This window comes from Chiloscyllium plagiosum, unplaced genomic scaffold, assembly GCF_037043375.1.
Source record: "Chiloscyllium plagiosum isolate Xiang-an unplaced genomic scaffold, Cpla_swu_hap1 HiC_scaffold_15, whole genome shotgun sequence".
In the NCBI taxonomy this organism is placed as follows: Eukaryota; Metazoa; Chordata; class Chondrichthyes; order Orectolobiformes; family Hemiscylliidae; genus Chiloscyllium; species Chiloscyllium plagiosum.
The window spans coordinates 46,336,367-46,357,691 of record NW_028270153.1 but is presented as its reverse complement, the minus strand read 5'-3'; the positions used below and the strand labels follow the sequence as shown (position 1 = coordinate 46,357,691).

The following is a 21,325-nucleotide window of genomic DNA, read 5'->3' as shown; positions in this document are numbered from 1 at the left end:
CAGAAATTCACCAAAGATCCTTAGACAACATCTTCCAAACCCACAACCACTTTCATCTAGAAGGACAAGGGCAGCGGCTACATCACTTTCAAGTTCCCCTCCAAGCCACTCACCATCCTGACTTGGATATATATCACTCTTCCTTCACTGTCATTAGGTCAAAATCCTGGAATTGTCTCCCTACCGTCATTGTGAGTCAACTCACAGCAGATGGACTGCAGCAGTTCAAGAAGACAGCTCACCACCACTTTCTCAAGGGCAATTGGGATGAGTAATAACTGCTGGCCAGCCAGCAACTGAATATGCCTTAAATGAATTTTAAAATGCCCTAATTCTGATCTGGCAATTATGGTCTTCTGGTCTAATGAATTTAAATGTCAAATTCTGCCCCTTAAAGAAAAATCACAGTAATTATTCTAGACAGTCATTGGCATCTCTCACGCAAATCTGACAACAAAACAATACACTTTGCAAGTATAAATAATGACTAAATTGAACTCTTAGATTTATGTTTATAAACAATTTTAGAATAATAAAATGAAAGACTATCTTTCTAAATTTTAAACACTGTTTATTTTTGTTCAGAGCTCTGGATAACTATTCATCAATCAATAACAAGCAGCAATGTTGCATTGAAGTGTCATGTAATTTGAGAGCAATGACAGATTACTGCTTAAATTAATTCAGAAATAATTGAACATCATGCTGAAATTTACCCCTTAAAGCTATCAGTAATGGTACATAATATCAGTTAAGCAATAATTTTCAGCTCTCTGGTGAAAAATATGTTCTCATACGAATTGCATTAATTATGTTCCCAGAGGTGACATAGCTGATAGCTAAGGAATATCTGTTTAAATTCTCTTGTGTCAAATTTAACTGATGCACAAGAGCTGTTTGTCATTTCTATATATATATGTGTGTATCCCCATGCTAATTATCACTAAAAAAAAAACAAATTTTGCTACAAGGTCAGATAAACCATTAATATGAATTAGACCTTCTGAGATTACCTACCAGTAATCATATTCAGAGAAAAAAGATTGGAGAATTCCTCTGATATTAATTATGTTGTATGTTAATTTATTAAAAGGTGAAGTTATGTAGACTACAAAATAGTTGTTTCACAGAATCTCCTGATTTTTTTCTCTGGCATTTGTCAAGGTAATTTAAAACTTGCAAGGTGGCTCTATTCTAAAAATGAACATTGCTACATTAATCTGTCACAGAACCATGAAACCTCACTAATGACCAATTTCAGAGTATACTTTGTCAACCTTCGTAGAGAGTTTGTCTCTTGTTGGAGATCTGTTTGGATTGTTACACTTGCATTTAATGTGGTGCAGGATTCATTTTCCAAGAAATTGACTGGAATCTGCAGCAGAGCCTCCACTTAAATTCATTTATATTTAAACTTTAATGATTTACAGATGCTTGTAATTCAAAAGACTTGAATCAAATTCATTTCAATAAAATTTTTGCCTGAAGGAGAAATGCCTCCCTAGCTACTGAGCAACCTATTCCCTTGGGCAAATTCAGTAAGTCATTGACTAAAATTGCTCTATTTAACCTTACTAAGTCTTTTACGAGCATCTCAAGATTCATTTTAACTTTGTTTCCCACATGGTTCTCACCATTTTGCTACAGCCCCTCCTGCTCACTGAATCTCCATTTTGAGACCACTCTCCTTGCTCAGTCTTCCATTGCGCAGCCCCTTCCTATGTGTCATTTTCTGTCAGGCAATCTTTCCCCAAGAGTGAAGCCTGAGGCAAGAGATTGACAACAGGTAACCTTTACTCACTAGGCTCCAGCCTGTCTGCGTGAGCTCCCCTTGTCCTGGGCTGCATCTCAACTACTGCCAGGCAGCATTATTTTAATAACCACCAGCAAGAGGCTGCAATGTTGCTTCTTGCTGTCCATCACTGTTTCTAGGAACTGCAACCCTCCGCCTGGCTGGCAAGATGTCTGCCGTAGCAGACCTCAGTTGTTTTGCCCACCATCCCTGTAAAGGTCACAAATCTAAGGGTCAGGGAAAGATAAGATCTGCAGTGATCAGGGAGTGGAAAATTTGAGGGTCAGAGGCCAGCACGAGGTACAGCATTGAAGAAAGTTAGATTTTTCTTTTATATTTGCAAACATAATTTTAAAATTATTTAATTTACCAATACAAGAATTTAACATGACAAAATATGTCGACTCACATGATATAATGTTTTAATATTTATTTCTGGAAAGAAAGACACGGCAGAACCTAACCAGTTTTAACATTGATTCCCATAGGAATCGTTTCACCTAAATTTCTGATTTTCAGGAATGTAACTATAACTTTAAACGAGGACTTACGACCTGCTGAAATTCCCCTGGAAATAAATGGGCTAGAGCCCTGCACACTCAATGCACTCCAAATGCTTTAAAGCAAATGAATACATTTATAATGTACTTATTTAGGATATATACTCCAAACAATAGAACATATGCAAACAGTAAATTTGATTTATATGTATTTGTTACTTGGATTAGAGGCAGTCTTATGCATTAATATGTAGGTAGCAGAAACTTGTCGGTTGTGTGACTATGTAATCCATTCGATGTGTATGGGCATTTTTTAACTCAATTTGGTAGAGATTTCCAAAAACCAAATCTGGTTTCTGAAATAGCAATGGTCAATTTAGGCTAATCGTCTCTCTAATAGAGAGTCTAATTCAATAAATTTAATTTGGAGTTAATCCCTAATGTACATAATGTACAATGTGAAAACAGGATACTGCATTGTTATACTCATGTACTGTTTACCAGTAAGTAAAGAGACTTATCAACCACAATGTTTTGTGAAAGCATATTAGCAAAGTGGAACTGGATCCTCGTGTTTAATTGCAACACGTGGATTATCTGGAAAGTGTTAACTGAATCTTTAGGGCTTATTCATGGATTTGCAAATGATAGTCTGTCATGCTCATCAATTTCAGATGTTGGAGATCTGAATCAAAAACACAAAATGCTGGATAAACTCAGCATGTCTGACAGCTTGTGGAGGGAGAAACAGAGATGCGAGTCCAATATGACTTCTATTCTGACTAGCAGGATTTCTTCATTTTTTTTCTGTGCTTGTTTGAAATAAATTGGAGAATTTCCCCTTTTGATATATCAGAATGGCTCTGGACAAAAAGAATTTGAGCATTTCCGTGTTTCACCAGCATTATGCTCAAGCAGTCTTAATTTTTTTTCTTTAGAAAGTATTTAAAAATTAAAATTTTAAACCTTAGTCTGAGCTTAATGACTTCCAAAATAGATTCTGAGAATCACTTGGTGCATTAAAACTGCAATTTTTACAAATTATTATTTGGTTACAGGACATAGGTGTTTCTGGCTAGATTATTTATTGCCCATTCCTAGTTTCCCTAGAGAAGGTGATGTTAAACTGCCTCTTGAATTGTTGCAGTCCTTGAGGTGTAGTGCATCCACATTGCTGTTAGGCAGAGTTCCAGGATTTTGAGCCAGCAACAGTGAAGGAATAGCAGTATAGTTCCAAGTCAAGGTAGGGAGTGGCTTAGAAGAGAACTTGCAGTTGACAGTGATATCATGCATCTCTTGCCCTTGTCCTTGTGGAGGTAATACCATTTATGGTTTTGGAAGATACTGTTGATGGAGGCTTGGTGAGTTACTGCAGTACGTCTTGCAGATAGAACACATCGCTATCATTATACTTTGGTTGCAAAGGGAGGGAGTGTTGATGACAGTGAATCAAGTAGGCTGGTTTGTCCTGGACGGTGTTGGAGTTGCACTCATCCAGATCAGTTCAGAAGAATATATCTCACTCCTGATTTGTGCCATGGATATGGTGGACAAGCTTTGAAGAGAAAGGAAGTCAGTTATTTGCCACAGAATTCATAGTTTCTGACCTTTTCTTGTAGCCACTGTATTCATATGACTGGCCCAGTTCAGGTTCTCGTCAATGGTAAACCCCAAGCTGTTGATAGTGGAGGATTCAGTGATGGTATTGAACATGTTTGGGTGATGGTTAGATTCCCTCTTGTTTGACATGGAAATTAGCTGGCACTTGTGTGGTGTGAATGGGGTAACGTTTGTCAATCATCTAGAGGGATTCAAGTAGATTACAAATGGATGTCTAGGTGGTACTTTGATGAACTTCAAATCTGCCATTGCTATAAATCCAAGAATACAAAAACAATGAGCCAGACTTGACAGGCATTTGGCATTTAAAACTATCCAGGTCACATTACTGATGGGATTCCCTACAGCGTGGAAACAGGCCCTTCGGCCCAACAAGTTCACACCGACCCTCTGAAGAGTAACCTACCCAGATCCATTCCCCTATCCTCTATTTACCCTGACTAATGCACCTAACACTCAGGGCAATTTAGCATAGCCAATTCACCTGACCTGAACATCTTTGGACTGTGGGAGGACACCGACACAGACACAGGGAGAATGTGCAAACTCCACACAGACAGGCACCCGAGGCTGGAATCGAACCCGGATCCCTGGTGCTGTGAGGCAGCAGGGCTAACCACTGAGCCACCATGCTGCTACATAGTAGCTATCTTTGTTTACCAGATAAAAACACAGAAAAAAAGTAGGACATGCATAAACAGTAGAAGCACAATGAGAGAGCCATCTTCAGATCACCACATGAAGACTGCTTGCATCACAGAGAAAAAGGAGTAAACAAACCAGATGTATAATCAACTAATTGCGAAAGGAGTCAAAAAGTGTGGCGATGGAAAAGCACAACTGGTCAGCCACATCCAAGGAGCAGGAGAATCAATATTTTGGGTACAAACCCTTCATCAGGAATATGGCCACACATTTTGACTGTGATCTCTAGCATCTACAGTTCTCACTTTCTCCTAATTGTGAAAGGATCAACTTGCAATACGATTAAAGAGAAACATGGGACTCTTTTTCCCTACTTCATTCCATCTACAAACAACTTGTGAGAACAACCTCTGGCAGATCAACTGTAGAAGCCATCAGAGTCGCTTAAGTATTTCTGCAATTCTAAAGTCTTGAACTTGAAACCACAGGTGTGCATCAAAACCTACTTGCGGAGCGATTCAGAGAGCACCTCTGGGCCACCCGGACGAACCAACCCAATCACCCTGTAGCACAGCATTTCAACTCCCCCTCCCACTCCACCGAGGATATGCAGGTCATTGGACTCATCCACCGCCAAACCACAACAACGCGACGGTCGGAGGAGGAGTGTCTTATCTTCCGACTGGGAACCCTCCAACCACAGGGGATGAACTTGGACTTCACCAGTTTCTTCATCCCCCCTCCCCCCACCTTGTCTCAGCCGAATCCCTCCAGCCCGGCACCGCCTTCCTGACCTGCAGTCTTCTTCTTGACCTCTCCGCCTCCACCCTACTCCGACCTATCACCTTCACCTTGACCTCTTTCCACCTATCACATTTCCAATGCCCCTCCTCCAAGTCCCTCCTCCCTACCTTTTATCTTCTCCTGCTGAACACTCTCTGCTCATTCCTGAAGAAGGGCATGTGCCCGAAACGTCGAATCTTCTGTTCCCTAGATGCTGCCTGACCTGCTGTGCTGTTCCAGCAATAAAGTTTCAGCTTTGATCTCCAGCGTCTGCAGACCTCACTTTCTCCCCGCTGAAATCAACTCAACCTTTCATAAGCTTTGTTTTATCTTTGCTTATAATTTATCCTTGTGTTTTTTTTTCCTTTTCGAATCTCAAGAGCAAGAGTTTAGAAATAAACTAACCTTTCCTTTTAATTTCAAGTGGCTTTGCTAGATTATTTAAGATTGATTCTCTCACTACAAGGGTAAGAAGTGTACATGTTCATTGTACATGCATTGATTATGGGCAACTTTGAGGAAACACATTGAAACTATCTGTGACATAAATATGCTGTCAACCTCTGGAAAGGATAAGCTGTCATGAAAATGGGATATGTTTTATGTGCTCCTGATAGTTATTTTCACAGCTATTTCTGAAATATCTATAAATATATAAGCTTGGAAATTGTCTTCAGTGTTACTAGGAATTGCAAACTAGAGTTTCTGGAGTGGAGATGGTATAGATTTTCTGCTTGTTTCCCATATGCTGCCAAATTGCTCTTCTGAGGAACTAACTCCCACATGCTGCAGGTATCCAAGAGGATAATTGAGATTAATGTTGGCAAAATGCATAGTTAGGAGAAAGTACTATTTGCACATTGATAGTGCCCATGCTGGTATAGAATTTGAGCAAATTGCTTTTACTAAAGAGACCAATGTGAATTTTACCTTGGATGGCAGTTTCTTAGGCTCACTTCCCAAGCAGAGAAAGAAAGCAGCTTACAAGCACAACCTTCGAAAACTTTACTTTCAAAGTTGTGTACCCAGAGTTGAAGTCAGCTTGGGTGAAGGGTATTTTCAAGTACATTGACAGGACTTAATCTTAAGTCAGAAATCAAACAGCACGAGGTCCTACAAATGAATGCCAGATCTTACACAGCACCAGGTTATAGTCCAACAGGTTTATTTGAAATCGCGAGCACTTCACCTGATGAAGAAGCAGTGCTCCAACAGCTTGTGATTTCAAATATACCCCTTGGACTATAACCTTGTGTCATGTGACTTGACTTTGTCCACCCCAGTCCAACACCAGCACCTCCACATCATGCCATATCTGAGCATTTCTTCCTTTTACAGGAACAAATTTTGTTTTACAATTATTTCACAAAGAAAAGTTAAAGTCAGGCCAGTGTTATATTTAACAAACTCTTCCATTCCACTCTTAAAATGTTGATCTTACATATCAGAAATGTTTTTTTCATGTAGAATGGAACTGGCAGAATTTCTGGAAAGATTGGACCACCGACAGGTGGTAAAAGTAACCTAGCAGAAGCATGCAAGTCCTAGGTGTCCTTAGTCCCAAGATAACGTTGAAGAGTCATGCATGTTGTTCCAAGAGGATTATGATATGGTGAGGCTGATGGTTTGCCAATAGTGACACGCGGGTGTAGGGTTGAGAAGGATGGGGGCCAGGTTCAGATGAAGCACTTGGATCATGGCTGTGACAAGCATTCAGTGAGCTGCAGCCATGTGACCCCCCCCCCCGCCCCCACTCTAATTTACATGCCAGGAATTTGCACTGTCAGTTCTTCAGGGAAGCAGAGAATTATAAATGGTGTAGAAATAAGGCAAGACAGAACCTTAAAGAAATGTAATGCCAAAATTCTAAAGTTGCCTTTACTGACACTACAAAAGTAAATCAAAAATTCTGCCCAACGTATTTTTTTCAGCCATACAGGGTGATGGGATGGACAGAAGTCCCACAAAGTGTGTCACATGAACCCTGACTCCATTCAACAAAATGCTGGCATTCACTTTCCATTCTTTAAGGAAGAATCACCTTCAAGAAAGAGGGAAACAAATGTCAAAAACTGGGCGAACATGTGGTGGGGGTGAAAAAATGCAGATTGTATATGTTTTTAGTATTTTTTATATTTATACCTCTTGCATCTATTACAAATTCTATATAATTTTGCACTGTGCATAGCTTCCATGCACTTTAATAGCTACACTGTCAATAAGCACCCAGCAAATATAAATGACAGCAATGTAATGCACCATAGTTCATTATGTTTTTTTTCCCTCGGCAATCATATCACATCTACAATACATTTTTGCCTCCAAGAGACTGAAATCCATCACACTGTAAAACTTGGCATCTTCAATCTGTCACTGAAGCTCTAAATCTTCAATACCCAGTCAGCGGTTTGGAGTGTTCAGAAATCTCCTGAGCCATAACAATAGTAAACTCATAATTGTAGCTACTTGTTTTATTTTCTCTTCTCCATTCATCTTCCAGTCATTGCAACCTATACCATAGTTGTGATCCAGCCTTTTGACTTACTGATCCATTGCAGGTGTAACCCACATTTTTATTATTGGGCATTGATTCTGTTTGACATGAATGTAGACCTGGATTTTCAATCCTGCATCAAACTGGGAGATTTTCTGACTCATGTTGCCTGCCTCTAGAAAAAGTGGTGCAAATGACAGTTTTTTTTTGAGAGGATAAGAATGGACTTAAGCCTGCCACCATCAAACTACTTAAAAGGCTTGCAGGAACTGCATCTGAGTTTTTTTTAAACATTAGGCCCCTCTGGCCCTTATGCCCCTTCAGCTCTCACCCCCTCACATGCCCCATCCATGCCACTCAAATCAACCATGCCCCCACATACCTCCAAACGTCTTTGACACCCTTGATTCCAACCCATAAGCCCCATCAGTCGCATGGCCCTCATAGCCCCTATGCCAACTTAATACCTTTTCATGTCCTCACTCACCACACTTTGCCCAGATATACTCTATGTCAGTACTCACCGAGCATCCACAATGGGCTCAAGTGAAAAGAAACAAAGTTCTAAATATTTATTAGAGACGTCACTATGTAAAAAAAACAAACTTTCATTCATGAAAGTCTGTTTATTACATTTAAATCCCTTCAGTTAACTTCTCTGAGTTTGTGCCTTACATAAACAAACATCTGTATTTATAACCCCACACCAAAGGTAGTTAATCCTTTAATAACCTCTTTGACTTATAAAACTGAACTTATAACCATCCCTCAGTGACAATGAAAGGGTGCGGGAAGCAGTCAACCATTAATAATGACATAATGATTGCACTTGTATGTAACTATTGTTGAAAACAAGTTCAAGTAATACATTTATACATAAAGGTATTTTGTACTAGGCAGATAAGTGAATATTACTGTAGAGGGTCATTTGATAGATACCACCAGCAATTAGTTCTAAATACCAAATTCATTTCTTTAGCTGTAACAAATATATGAATAAAAGAAGTTTATTACTGAAAATGAAGTCATGGGTGTATATGTTGCTACTATCTATTCAGCAAAACCAGTTTCCATAATTTTCCACTCTGCTTGTCATTTTTCATAATTTTAACCAATTCTGATCTGAGATTTTGAACACACATTTGTTGTACTGATTGAAGGTGTATTTACCAAAATACTTGAGACGTCACTTTCCTGGTGGTTCAAAATCCCATGGTACGAACTTATATCTATGCATCTATCATTGCAGGCATGATGTATCATCATATACATATTGAGAAACCTAAGTGAAACCCTAACAATGCTCTCACTCTGCACTTCATGTAGTGTAATGTCCATCCAGTCTACTGTTCTTTTCTTAATTTGCCATGTTTAATTGATGGTTTATTTTGCTATTATGATGATTGTCAGTTATTTTCAAGGTTACCAATCTCAATATGCATTTGGCATCTCCCACCTTTCACAGCTTTCCCACACATAGAGTATATCCTATGCTGATACTAATCTCTTTAGCCAAGTTAGAAAGATATTGAACATTAAAAGATTAATTGTTTGGGATGGACTCATTAATATTGCCTTTAATGCATCTTCCACACCGATATAATTCCTAATGACAGTTGTCACGATTCCTACGGAGACCCACAAACCAAAAGAAATGAAATGAGCCCAATAAGAAAACCAAAGTACAAAATATCCCTCTTGAAATTTTATCTGTAACAATCAAACCCCATAATTTGATGAAATGACAGGTTTTAATTTATTATAAACTGTAATTTAAGTGATGGATACAAATGAGACAGATCTCATATTTGCTCATCAGTTTCACTCAGCACTGATGTCATCAATCTCAGTCCCGAGACCTTCTAAACTCTGAACAGAATCTTACACAGTCTGAGTGATGTGACAAACAGTGAGCTGTGTGGCAGAATCAGGAAGCAAGTCCAAGGCCTACCTTAACATCAGGAGCATCTTATTGCATTTTTTTTTGCCAATGGGAAAGAAAATGGCTGCAACCACACTCTGAGCAAGTGAGGTGAGTGTGAGGTAGGGGACTGCAGGACCCATTGATTTGAAGACCTTTAATGGGAAGCAACATTATACATAGACACATGCACTCTACAGGTTCACAAACTGGTGGAGTCCCTAACCCCGACCATTCTAATACGCTGTGCACCTCCCTACTGTTGACATCGCTGACCACTTCATATATACCAGCACGTTTGGACATAGCAACCATAGAAACAGTAGGGATGTGTAGGATGAGGGGTAATTGTGCCAGCAGGGCCTGTTGTCTTGTATATGCCTTGTCCCTCTTGCTTCTCCATGATACAGCAGGCTCTCACCATGGAACTCATTCTATAGTACATCCTATGTCTCTGTGAAACTAGGCAGCACACTGACACATTAAATTTGGGACTACACAGAAAGGCAAACAATCAAATGTCTCATCAAAACAATTAAATTTATACAAACTTGACAAACATTGTACAGTACATTGTCACCTGAGCCACCAGAGTGCCCTCAATAAGGTCTTCTCTTCCTATCCCTCCAACTACATCTTTGTGTAATCACCAGTTCTGCAGCTGGGGTGGAGAGAGCCTGCTGAGCAGTGAAGCCTGCTGGCCCTGGTGGTTTAGTCAGGCAACCCAGACATGTTGAGGGACATCTTACCAGAGGCAAGTGAATCCTCCTTGGCTTCAACTTCTCTAAGGATCAGAATGATGACAGATAGGGTGGAAGTGGAAGACCCAGGCACCTCCAGAGTGTCTGAAGTGGAGATTTCTGAGAGGCCACCTCCAACTACATGTCCCTGACATTGTACTGTTGACTAGTGAGAAACAGAGACTGGGAGTGTGTGCCAGGTTCCCCATCCTCCTGTTATTAAGCCTTCATTCCTGAGGAGTAGTGACTGGTGTGATTGAGAAGCTCATTGACCTTTTACACACCACCACTGGTCATTCCTCCTTACCGCCAAGACAGTACCGAGGCAGGTTACCACAGTCTATTGTGCAGCCTCCTCTGTTGGGCCTCTGGAAACAGGATTTCTCTGCTTTGCACCATACCCTCAACCAGGACCTTCTCAGAGAATCACACTACCGTCTTCCTCTTGTCTGACATGTTCGGACTCTGTCCTCAATCAAGAAGGGCAGCTTTGGAATGCCACATTTGTCTGAGTACATAGTGGTCTTTTGATGCAGGCACTAGGAATGACAGTCTTTTGGCAGATACCCAATGATTGGCAAGTTGTTTTAGGAACAGCATGTATTAAAATGGGGAAAGAATCGGAAGCAAGGATTGCCATATGGCAGCATAGGTAGTTGTGGGAGAAGGGAACACCATTTTGTCTACAGACAACTTGCTTACAGAAGCCACGTTTTTCCCTAGCTAAAAGAGGGCTTACCCAAAATGCCATTGATGCCTCAAATTAGCTATAGTCAGGAATTGACAGTAAACGAGCCATTATCTCATCGGAGGAACATGTTATCTAAACAACCCGCTAATGGGATTCCCTAACTCACAACGACACTGCACCTCTAGAAGCCCCGAAGGCTTTCTCTGTCTCCCCAGGAATCCAGCCGACACAATGCCCCCGCAAACTAGATGTCACCAAAATACTCAATATGGATGACCACAACCCTGTCGGACTATTGTTGATAGGATAGTCCCAATTACATTATCAATGCCTTTAGATTAGCTAATCTCTTGTTGCCATTGTTTAACTGACTGACACTGCCGGACCCACAGCATTATTTTGCCCATTTCAATAAAGTCAAACTATCAATTGTAATCAGAGCTGTGTTGCCTTGCAACTAACATCGATCTTTTGTAACCCTATAAAAACTGTATGTTCCTGTACTTCCGGGAAGAGGCTGAGACTCATCTGTGCAGAGTGACGATTCTGTATGCGTGAGGTCAATTTCTCTTCTCACAATATCATGAAGCAACCCAGTGTGTGTCAATTTCACAAGATCCGCGTACGAGCTTTATTCACAATTGGACAATTCTCCAACAGTAGCTCAAACAGATACGATGCCACAAAAAAAATTTGCTGTGCCTTCTGTCAATCTCCAAAATATTTGACAGAAATTGTATTTCGCTGTAAAGAAACCTTAAATTCAGCGCTCTGTCTTTTCTTACGAAGACCTGAGCTCTCTGTCCGGTTTTTAGCCTGAATCCCAGCTGATAGCAGCACAGAGTTCCACAGGCACAGTCGTCACTAAATTGGCACACATCTGAGCTCGCAACAGTCTTGATTGTGTAGATCCATTAAGTGACAGAAACATTTACACCAACTGTGCATTTCCCTAAACCCAGATCCTGAATCCAGCCTCTGTCTTCCTTGGTCTGTCTGTGCTGCACTGCTGGGATTATCACCTGAACTCAGAAAACTGTCCTTTTCAACCAGTTTCAGTTTGCCCAGAGCTTTTAGTTTCCAATTTCAGTTTCTATTTTTAGCTTCCCTAGAAACCTAAAGGTTCCATTTCCTGTTCCAGGTTCTCTTCTCAGTTGAATTGAATTTACTGTCACATGTACCAAGGCACAGTGAAAAGCTTTGTCTCGAGAGCAATACAGGCAGATCACAGAGTTGGGTATGTATTTAAAAAACATGTTTTTTAACCAGATATTCCATTGCAAAGTTCTTTACAATAATTCCCCAATATTATGTTAAATACATTAAAATACTGCTTACGGTCGAATAAAACTTATATTTTTGTCTATAAATGGAGGTCTAAGAAATAAAAATCATCGAAACCAGTAAATTCGACCATCAGGTTTACTCACTTTGTGAAACTGCATGAATGTTGCTCAACAGAATATCATGTTTCCTAATTTGATGAAAATATGCATATAACTATTCTAACTTGAAACCCAGACTAAAACAGTTTTGTTGAAAGGTGGGGTGTGGGGGACTATTAAAAAAAGTAAGCTTTACAGAAGTTGTTCCATTCTTAGCTCTTTTTAATAACTCTGTTCCTAATTATGAAAATCCCTATTAAACTCTCTGCTTATATAATTTTTGTCAAAATGTTGTCCACATACATTACCTGTATACTCATGGTGAGTATCTGTGCGGCTCTCTGTGTTTCCATCCATTCTGTCGGACTCTAATGCAGTCAATTCCACTACCTGAATATTTAGCTTAATGAATATGTTTCAAAATCCAGAAGTACTTTCGCATTGGAACAAAAACTGCAATTGCTGAAGAATCAGAAGGTCTGACAACATCTGTGGAAATAAACAAAGTTAACATTTGAAGTTGAGTAATGCTGTTTCAATCACACTTTTTTTAAAAATCTACTCATTTTAATAGACCTGCAATCCAGAAAAGACATGGCCTTCAATTTCATGATTCACATTATTTTAACTATATGTCCATAAATTATAACATTGGCATTAATCACATTAAATATTTTGTATCTTTGATAATTTCTAATTACACTTCAGAACACTGAGGAAATTATGGTGCAGCAATCTCTCATTAATAATTTACAATGTAATCCAAACATGCAAATAAAATGTTGATAAAACTAAATGTTGATTTAAAAAGACATGTTTGAACAGCTGAACTTCCCTGTGGGGAATATTTTAAATGTATGTTTTATATTTCCTCCATTTGTGAGGAAGTCAAAGCCACTGTAATTTAAATTAGAGTATGTTGCATTACACTGAAGGAAGATAGAAGACATCGAATGTAGGTGTAGAATTAGGGCAATCAGTCCTTCAAGCCTGCTCTGCCATTCAATATGATCATGGCTGATCATCCAACTCAGTACCATATTCCTGCTTTCTCCCTATATCCTTTGATCCCTTTTGCCCTAAGAAATATACCTAAATTGTTCTTGAAAACATTAAATGTTTTGGCCTCAACCACATTCTGTAGTAAAGGATTCCACAAACTTACCACTCTCTGAGTGAAGAAATTTCTCCTCATCTCTGTCGTAAATGGTCTACCCTATGTCCTTAGACTGTGATACCTTGTTTGGACTCCCCAGTCATTGCGAGCCTCCTGCCTTTACCTCTGCATTTACCCTGTCTAGTCCTGTAGAATTTCCATTAATCACCCTTTATTCTTCTAAATCAGTCTCTCCCCATATGTTAATATCATCATCCCAGGAATCAGTCTGCTAAACCTCTCTCAATAGCCAGAACATTCTTCTTCATATAAGGAAGCCAAAGCTACATATAATACTCTTACCAATGTCCTGTAAAATTGCGGTAAGACATCTCTGCTCCTCTACTAGAATCCTCTCACAATGAGGGCCAACATACCATTTGTCTTCTTCACTGCCTGCTGCACCTGCATGCTTACTCCCAGTAACTGCTGTATAAGAGCAATGAGGTCTCAATGCACTTCCCCCTTTCTCAATCTATTGCAATTCAAATAATAATCTGCCTGTCCATTTTTGCTACCAAAGAGGATAACCTCACATTTATCCACTTTACACCTCATCTGCTATATCTAATCCCACTTAATTTGTCCAAATCACACTGAAGCTTCTCTGTATCCTCCTCAGATCATAACTTCCCATCCAGCTTTGTGTCAGCTGCAAACTTGGAGATATGACATGTAGTTTCCTCATCTAAATCACGAATATATATTTTAAATGGTTGAAGTTTAAGCACAGATCCCCAGACCCATTTGTTCCTAGTCTTTGTTTCTGTTGAACATCCTTCCTCAGATAAGGAAACCAAAGTTCTCTATCCATGTCAGAATACCACCTCCAATACATTTGCTTTAATTTTACATTTGGGATTTTATCAAAAGCTTTCTAAATGTCCAAGTAAAGCACATCCACCAGTTCTTCCTCATCAACTTTACTAGTAACATCCTTTACAAAATTGAGTCGTTATCAAGCATTATTTCCTCTTCATAAATCCATGCTGACTCTGTCCAATCTGGTCATTGTTTTCCAAGTGCTCTGTTATTAAATCTTTTATAATAGATTCTAGCATTTTCCTGCTACTGCCATTAGGCCTGTAATTCCCTGTTTTCTCTCTACTTCCTTTTAGAAGGTTTACATCAACTACCGTCCAAGCCAATGGAACTATTCCATAATTCTATGGAACCTTGAAAGATGACCACCAATGTCAATTTCCCCACTACCATTTCCCTATGGGTGTTAGTAGAGCCATGATGGGTTTACAGTGAGGATATCAATGTAAGAGCCACTGATGGAAAACATGGCATGAAATCACAGCAGGTCTTATATCTGTAGATGAGGAAGGTTGTTCCTACAGTCTTGAGCCTATATTGCAGTGTTTCATTGTAGTATAACAGAATTATCACTACTTTGGAGGAGACAACTTGGGAAACAATCCTCTGCAATTTATATTTACACATATTTGGAAAGGCAACTCAATGGCTCTGTGCATAGAAAATCGTGTCTCACTAACTTGATTAAGTTTTTTGAAGAAGTAACAAAGTGATTGGAGATGGCAGAGTGATGAATGTGACCTATATGTACTTCAGTAAGGCGTTTGACAAGGTTCCTCATGGTAGACTGGTTAGCAAGATCATATGGAGTAGAGGGCGAACTAGCCATTCGGATACAGAACTGGCTCAAAGTTAGAAGGTGGTGGTGAAAGGTTGTTATTCAGATAGGAGCCTGAGACCAGGGGAATGCTACAAAGATCGATGCTGGGACCACTGTTTTTTGTTATTTATATAAATAATTTAGATGTGAGCATGGGGGGGGGGGGGGGGGGGGGTGGTTAGTACGTTTGCAGATGACACTAAAATTAGAGGTGTACTGGACAGCAAAGGTTACCTTAGAAGCACAACGGGATCTTGATCAGATGGACCAATGGGCCAAGGAGTAGCAGATGGAGTTTAATTTAGATAAATGTGAGGTGCTGTAGTTTGGAAAGGCAAATCAGGGCAGGACTTTTACACTTAATGGGAAGGTCCTGTGAAATATTGCTGAACAAAGAGACCTTGGAGTGCAGGTTCATAGCACCTTGAAAGTAGTGTTGCAGGTAGTTAGGGTAGTGAAGAAGGCATTTGGTATGCTTTCCCTTATTGGTCAGAATATTATATAGAGGAGTTGGGAGGTCAGGTTGCTCCTGTACAGGACATTAGTTCAGCCACTTTTGGAATATTACGTGGAATTTGGTCTCCCGTCTATAGGAAGGGTGTTGTGAAACTTGAAAGGGTTCAGAAAAGATTTACAAGGATGTTGCCAGGGTTGGAGGTTTTGAGCTATAGGGAGAGGCTGAATAGGCTGGAGCTATTTTCTCAGGAACGTTGGAGGCTGAGCAGTGACATCAGAATGGTATACAAAATCATGAGGGGCATGGATAGGGTAAATAGGCAAGGTTTTTTCCCCAGGGTGGGGAGTCCAAAACTAGAGGGCATAGAATCATAGAATCATAGAGATGTACAGCACGGAAACAGAACCTTTGGTCCAACTCATCCACACCAATCAGATATCCTAAATTAATCTAGTCCCATTTGCCAGCACTTGGCCCACATCCCTCTAAACCCTCCTTATTCATATAGCCAACCAGCTGCCTTTTAAATATAGTAATGGTACCAGTCTCCACCACTTCCTCTGGCAGCTCATTCCATACACGCACCACCCTCTGCATGAAAAAGTTGCTCCTTAGGTCTCTTTTAAATTTTTTCCCTCTCAACCTAAACCCATGACCTCTAATTCTGCAATCCCCCCAACCCAAGGAAAATACCTTGTCTATTTACCCTATCCATTCATGATTTTAAAGATCTCTAGAAGGTCACCCCTCAGCCTCCAATGCTCCAGGAAAAACAGCCCCAGCCTGTTCAGCCTCTCCCTATAGTTCAAACCTTCAACCCTGGCAACATCCTTGCAAATCTTTTCTGAACTCTTTCAAGTTTCACAACACCCTTCTATTAGGAGGGAGACCAGAATTGCACACAATATTCCAAAAGTGATCTAATCAATGTCTGTAGCTGCAACATGACCTCCAAACTCCTATACTCAATGCTTTGAACAATAAAGGAAAACAAACCATATGCCTTCTTCACTATCCTATCAACCTGTGACTCCACTTTCAAAAAAATAAGAACCTGCACTCCAAGTCTCTTTGTTCAGCAACACTACCCAGGACCTTACCATTAAGTGTATAAGTCCTGCCCTGATTTGCCTTTCCAAAATGTAGCACCTTACTTTTATGGCTTAGGGTGAGAGAGGAAAGATATAAAAGGGAGCTAATGGGCAACATTTTCATGCAGTGGGTGATGTGTGTATGGAATGACCTGCCAAAGGAGGTTGGTATGATTACAACATTTAAAAGTCATCTGGATGGCTATATGAATGGGAAGAGTTTAGAGGGACACAGGCCAAATGCTGGCAAATGGAACTAGATTTATATATGATATCTGGTCAGCATGGATGAGTTGGACTGAAGGGCCTGTTTCTGTACTATACATCTCTCTGCCACAATGACACTATGTCTCATACTTTAATTCAGAAATTCTCTTCAAAACCACTTTGATTTGCCTTTGACAGCTGGATCATTCCTAGGGGCAACTGCTGACTTCAATTTGCTGTCCACTGTTGCATTAAGATAAGTAGTTCAGGACTCATTTTCCAAGGCAATGGAACTACATTCAAAGCAAAATTAAGATAAACCTACAGTTTTGATCTCTTGGATATCAACAATATCAACAAAAGATGTGAACTGTCTTATTTCTATCTGCCTTTACAGGCAGCTTTCCTGTTTTGAAGTAAGGAATAAACCATCATCAGTGAAATCCACAAGTGGAACTGGTGAGGGAATGTGTAAGAAGAGATGTACTTTTTACAGCTCAAGCAACTCCCCTTAAGGTCAATATTCTTGAAGTACTAAGACCTTTGAGTGTGTATGGTGCGGTGGGACAATGGTGAATGTTGTTGGGAGGGGTTGAACATTGTCTTAGGACAGGGTGCGGGTGGATGAGCATCCTCAGGAGTGGAGGTGAACGGCAGGTGAAAATTGTCAGGGGTTCAGAGTATTGTGATATTAGATCTTCCCAATCTAACTTCCTCTGTAAATGACTCTACTAACCTGAGCAGGAAAAGAACATGTTAAATTTTTACTTAAGGCTCAGCATCAAGTCCAAATCTCCAATGCAAAGTTTAGAGTCAGTATAGTTCTGATCACTAGAAGGTTACACGTCCCAGGTAAAAACAATGACTGCAGACGCCAGAAACCAGATTCTGGATCAGTGGTGCTGGAAGAGCACAGCAGTTCAGGCAGCATTCGAGGAGCAGTAAAATCGACGTTTCGGGCAAAAGCCCTTCATCAGGAATAAAGGCAGAGAGCCTGAAATGTGGAGAGATAAGCTAGAGGAGGTTGGGGGTGGGGAGAAAGTAGCATAGAGTACAATAGGTGAGTGGGGGAGGGGATGAAGGTGATAGGTCAGGGAGGAGGGTGGAGTGGATAGGTGGAAAAGAAGATAGGCAGGTAGGACAAGTCATGGGGACAGTGCTGAGCTGGAAGTTTGGAACTCGGGTGAGGTGGGGGAAGGGGAAATGAGGAAACTGTTGAAGTCCACATTGATGCCCTGGGGTTAAAGTGTTCCGAGGCGGAAGATGAGGCGTTCTTCCTCCAGGCGTCTGGTGGTGAGGGAGCGGCGGTGAAGGAGGCCCATTCCATAGCCAAGAGGGTGGGCAGAGTGGGAGGGGGAGTTGAAATGTTGGGCCACAGGGCAGTGTGGTTGATTGGTGCGGGTGTCCCGGAGATGTTCCCTAAAGCGCTCTGCTAGGAGGCGTCCAGTCTCCCCAATGTACAGGAGATCGCATCAGGAGCAACGGATACAATAAATGATATTAGTGGATGTGCAGGTAAAACTTTGATGGATGTGGAAGGCTCCTTTAGGGCCTTGGATGGAGGTGAGGGAGGAGGTGTGGGCGCAGGTTTTGCAGTTCCTGCGGTGGCAGGGGAAGGTGCCAGGATGGGAGGGTGGAGGGAAGTGGGGTTTAGTACCCTACCTGCCAGTAATGCTGTTGCAATCACAGTGTAAAGTCCACTTAAACAATATAGAATCCTTTGCAGAATTATTTAATTTGTATTGACTAGTATTTATCAGCAATTTTGTTTAAGCGTCTCACCTGTTATTACTTTCAATCTAAAAATGGTTTCATACAAGCAAACATTAACAGGCATATTACAGGGACGTTAATAGCAAATTATTCTGTTGATCAGATTTTAGAAAACTAAGTTACTTCAAATAAAATATGCTACAATATTATTCAGTGGATACTATATGCAGAGTTCACTCAAAATCATAATTCATAATCAGAACCTCAAAAGACCAGGAGAGTCTTAGATCCAACCTCCGGTCTGTGTTGAGCTCATTGACCCTAGCAATGTCAGCAGTGTGGGCAGGCCAACTCAGTGAAGGAGGGTAAAGAAACTGGCTAGAGCTTCCAATCCTCATAAGTATCGAGTAGCATCTATGCATCCATGCACAATATATCGGACTCAGTTGTGATGTTCACCACAATTCAATGACTTGCTGCAATTCATTAAGGCAGCTCACATCACTGGAATAGGTACTTTCGCAAAACTCCAAAGACTGCTAGTACTGTAAAGGTAACCTCCAAGATGGATCTTGGTAAGAATGAGAAAATTGGACAAAATATTCTTGGTCCTAGATACAGCAGTCCCTCTTAATTTGGTATATCAGATTCACCTGATGAACTATAATTGTTTTACGATAATAGGTATGAATATGCTTTCTGTTGCTATATATACCATTCCATAGCCAAGAATGTGGGCAGTTAAAATAATCTGAATGCTGTAAAGAACTGCAATACTAAGCTTGAAAAGAAATTTACGCAATTATAATTTATTTCTGGGGAGAAACTGGTCCTTTTTTAAATGAATCGTATTGTACACGATTATTATTAAATGATTATCAAATACAGAAAACCATTGCTCACTTAAGTCACAAAGTCCCCTGAGGATAGACTAGTTTATTTATGATGATGCAACTGCTTAGTTTTTCACTTTTTCCAAAGAGCTTTTTGTGGTACCTGTGAAGAGTATCCAAGGAGAATATATTGCCAAAATATATTTCAAAACAGCAAAGAAAACTGTTTCTCTGATCAGACCAGTCTCATTCTAATTTCATCCCTGTGGGTGGTGCAGCTGGCAGATGGAAATTCCATGTTTTAAATGTAACATTTATTTTTGTTCTTTTCACCTCTGCACTATCATCTGGTTATTATAAAGCAACAGGGGAGTATGGCAGCTATTCAGCTGATGCACTAGATAATGGCTATACATGATTTTATTCCTACTGAAATATAATTTACAATGTATTACTTATCAAAATCAGTTTTTTGCTCACCATTATTATGTTCTTCAAAATTGTAATTTACAAACGACATTACGAAAATCCAATTTGTGAACTTGGTCAAATTACAGGACTTTTTCTTCAACAGCATTTTATCCATTATTAAACATCAAATTACATTGAAGAGTATGAATGTGTGCATTTAGCTATCAATAAATCTGACTTGCAAAAGCAATTCAAGAAAAATATGAATTAAACATTATCCTAGATTTAGTCCGAAGTACTATTTCCTAAATAGATGTTGGGCAGAACGAAGCAGCATGTACTGTGATGATTTATTCCAGCTCACTGAATCCCTACAGCATAAAGATTACTCTGGTGACATTTTAGTATACCCTTTACAAAATCGTCTGTCAATCAAATGCATGACTATGCTAAAAACAATCCAATACAGCAGAACAGGATAATGCACTATCCAGGAAATTGTTTCTATGGCAACTTTATGAACTGCAAAATAAAATATTCCCTGCTGCCTATATAAAATAAAAGCATTAAATATTATATTAAATGATTGAGTAAGAAACAGTGCTAGCATAATTTTTAATTTTATAAGCATACACCTTGCATTTGTTCATTCTCATGATTTTATTATGATTAAAGGATCAGAACATTCATTTATTCAGCAAATAGGAAATAAATTGCCGACCTCAAATTACTGCATTAGAGTAACATCAGGTTTATTTAGTTATTCTTACATTCTTTGTAATTTCAAAGTTCACATAGATTCATTCCTTAAACAAGTGAAGAGTGATGGTGTCCAGAACTAGAGGGCATGGGTTTAGGGTGAGCGGGGAAAGATATAAAAGAGACCTAAGGGGCAACTTTTTCACGCAGAGGGTGGTACATGTATAGAATGAGCCTCCAGAGGAAATGGTGGAGGCGAGTACAATTACAACATTTAAAATGCATCTGGAAGGGCATATGAGTAGGAAGGGTTTGGAGGGATATGGGCCACGTGCTGGCAGGTAGAACTAGGTTGGGTTGAGATATCTGATCAGCATGGACAAGTTGGTCGAAGGGTCTGTACATCTCTATGACTTGAAGACTGTAAGAGGATTTACAGTACTGTATATGCCTCTACTATTCTGCGTTGTCACAACTTTATTAGAATAAACACCTTTTTTTTGAGATTTTTGCCCTCTTGGTTAATGCACTGTAATTACAAAACT

General features: G+C 39.9%; 1 long non-coding RNA gene across 2 annotated transcripts in view; it reads right to left on the bottom strand.

Annotated features, from left to right (window-relative positions):
• Positions 1-1,558: 1,558 nt before the first annotated feature.
• LOC148147651 (uncharacterized) overlaps positions 1,559-21,325 on the bottom strand; it is a 108,201-nt gene continuing 88,434 nt past the window's right edge. For both annotated transcript variants that reach the window (XR_015759600.1, XR_015759599.1), the window contains exons 2-3: positions 12,880-13,060; positions 1,559-3,847 (exon numbers count right to left, since the gene is read on the bottom strand). This is a non-coding gene — a long non-coding RNA (uncharacterized LOC148147651). The remainder of the gene's footprint in view (positions 3,848-12,879; positions 13,061-21,325) is intronic.